Source organism: Pinus tabuliformis, chromosome 7 (assembly GCF_031772625.1).
Source record: "Pinus tabuliformis cultivar Carrire ecotype Pingquan chromosome 7, CPIR1, whole genome shotgun sequence".
NCBI classification, from domain to species: domain Eukaryota; kingdom Viridiplantae; phylum Streptophyta; class Pinopsida; order Pinales; family Pinaceae; genus Pinus; species Pinus tabuliformis.
The window spans coordinates 1,316,903,074-1,316,906,387 of record NC_142293.1 but is presented as its reverse complement, the minus strand read 5'-3'; the positions used below and the strand labels follow the sequence as shown (position 1 = coordinate 1,316,906,387).

The 3,314-nt window shown below is 33.3% G+C and overlaps 1 pseudogene; it reads left to right on the top strand.

The window, feature by feature from the left end:
* Positions 1-1,333: 1,333 nt before the first annotated feature.
* On the top strand, positions 1,334-3,314 carry LOC149252404 (expansin-like A1; annotated as a pseudogene).

Here is a 3,314-nt window from a genome sequence, read left to right as displayed (position 1 = left end):
AAAGGGACGCACCAAAGCAGCAGGAAACAAACGTGGAAGGAAAACGATGAATCGCCAGGTGCAGTATGCAGAGAGGGCATATAGTAAAGACACGCATGCAGACATTAGGAGGATAATTCAGCATTTGGAAGAGGAGGCGACCTAGGAGCAGTCAGAATCTGAGATGGAGGACTGGGAATATCTGTTGCCAGACCCTGGAAACACCAAAGAACGTATGTCCCTGTATAAACAGGCCTTACATGTGTATTGGGTCATGAAGCGGTTGTTGGCAAAGGCCATGGAATAGGTGGCCATGGAGATGGCTGAATTGGCCCAAGGCATTCCTAATCTAAAGAAAGGGATAAACAACCTTCAGATAACCATTATGATGCAGGATGACAAGCTTGATGAGATACAGCAGCAACTAAGGAAGCTTACTCAGGGAGTAAAAGAGGAGGAACACCAGCCAAGCGCAATGGAAGAATGATTTTTCAAAATATGTCTATTTTCTCCTTAGTTAGGAAGATGAACAGCATGCTACCCTTTGTTATCTTTTATAATGCAGTTAGCAAACAATGTTAGTTTCTTTGAATGGTTAGTATATATAGCATGGATAAACAAACTCTTTAAATTTTTTTTTTGGATGGCTATTAAGAACTTCAGATGGCCAACAGACCCGGTTTCCCTTCAGGGCGGGTTGAGGCCATTGTATGTACCTAGTTTCCCTTCAGGGCGGGTTGAGGCCATTGTATGTATGTACTGGTTTTAACTTGTTCTAATATAAATGGTTCCATCTTAGCTCACAAAAAAAATAATTTCAAAGAAACTTGATCACAGTTTTGAATTAGATGTTGAATTTTAATTGTTTAAAGCACTTTCTTAAATGTGAACATGAATTTAGTACTGTGAAAAATGAAAAATCAATGACACATTGGGATAGTCTAAACACAATTATGAGAAACAATAGAAATTTCTGCATGATTTTTAAAAAAGTTGCTAAATCTATTTTTTCCATTAAAAAAAGATTTACACACTACAATAATCAGATTTATCGATGAATTTTTACCCTGATTCCAAGCAAAAATTTACCATCTACCCACACCACGATAGAACAAGCTATTTAAATCTAAGTCTAATACATTTTTTAAGAAAAAAAACTACATTCTTATACCCATACTTATGGGCTCAATAGAACAAGCTATTTAAATCTAAGTTTAATACCTTTTAAAAAAACACAAAACAAAAAAACAAAAGACCTACATTCTTATACCCATAATTGTGGGCTCCATAGAACAAGCTATTTAAATCTAAGTCTAATACTTTTTTTTTGGGAAAAAAAAACTATTAATAATCCAAAGTCCCCTCTTTCGCTCGGGCTAATATTAATGGTATGGATTAAATCTTGTTAGATTTTTCGAGCAAATTTCAATTGCACTAAAATTAGTAGTCAGCACATTAATAAATTCTCTGGTTTGTTTTCCATGGTAAAAGGCGCATGTGGATATGGGAACTTTGCAACAAGTCTAACTGCTCGTGGAGGGCTGGTCACGGCAAGCACAAGTGCCAAAATATACAGAGAAGGCGTAGGATGCGGCGCCTGCTATCAGGCATGGGACTAAAAAAAACTGCTGTTTTTGAAGATTTTCATGGATGAAAACTGAATTGTAATTCTGATTTTTCTTTGATATTAATATCTTGATTTTGATTCAGATAAGATGCACAGATCCAGGCGTTTGCACCAAATCTGGAGTGAAAGTTTCGGTTACAGACTTCACAAAAAGCACTCAGACAGATTTTGTTCTTTCTGCTCGCAGTTTCTGGAAACTGGCCGTAGCTAGCAAAGCTGCCCAATTTCTCAAGCTGGGAACCGTGGATATAGATTATAAACGGTGAGCATATAAACGGTGAGCATGATAGTTGGGGATTTTATTTATTATTTGTGTTTTGGAGTTAATTTGTATGGTAGATTTTGGGAATACTTTGAAATTTGAAAAAAATTAAGTTAATTATTTAATTTTATTTTCTAAGTTAAATGAATTATGTATTCTTATTTTATTTAGAATTGTTTAATGTTTTTTTGTTAATGACCCATTAATTTGATTGGTCAAATTCTAAAATATTCAGAAATATAGATCAGTTAATTTAGTTTTCTTTGGTCAAATTCCAAAATCTTCAGAAATCTAGATTAATTAACTCTCTGATTGGTCCAATTCCAAAATATTCAGAAATCTGTAATTTAGATGGATAAAGATGTTTGACTTTCTGTAATGAAACTTGGATTAAAATTGTTAACTAATGGGTTTTCTATATTTTCAATCATGCAATAGTAATCTTTTTTAAAAACTTAGCTGAAAGTATTTTTTCTTTTCAGATGAAAAAAATGCTGATTTATATAAGCTCAAAATTTTCCTTAACTGAACACTAATAAGTTGTAATTTTTCTCAAAATTTTCCTTAACTGAACACTAAATAAGTTGTAATTTAGTAATAAAATTATTGACTAGCCTATTGAATTCCAATGGATGGAAGAGGGTAGTGGCCATCTTATTTTAGAGTCCTTGAAAGTTAATCATGGTACTCTTACATCTTATTTGACTCTACTTTTACTGAGAAGTTTTGGTACTCTTACATCTTATTTGACTCTACCTTTTATTGAGAAGTTTTTGAGAGACATATATTTATAGGGAGTTGTCTATAATGCGACCATTAAAGTCGCGTTATAGACAACTGCTATTTGTAGTGATAATCCTTTTAACTGTTATCTAGAAATGAACAATCACTGCAGAGGTAAGGAAGTTAAAACAGAAACTTATTAACGTTTACATTGGACTTTATTACAGAATTCCCTGTGACTACGGAAGCCAAAACATGACTGTGAAAGTACACACAAGCAGTAAATATCCGGACTATCTTGCTGTCCAGTTTTTGTATCATTACAGCAGTTGACATTGACCGGGTGAGTATTCATGTGACACTGGACTTCGGTTCTAGTAATATTAATTTATTAAAAATATTATTTCATTTTTTCCATCAAGAAATATAATTAATTATCGCCATACATTTCAATCTATAGATCCATTAATGTAGTAAAGCTTTATATATCTGTCTTTAAATCTAAAGAAGTATATTAGGTAGGGAGAACATCTCTAACCGGATCACATTAAAAACCTATGGCCTATTAAATATTGGTTGCTCATAATTATTATTTACATAAATTATACTCATTAATTTATTTAGTTGTCTAACGAGGTGGAGGAGGAATTGTCCAGACGGTTAATAGTGGCCAGAAATCTTGTAGATACAGAGTTTGAATCGGTTTTTTGTTGGTGGAAATAG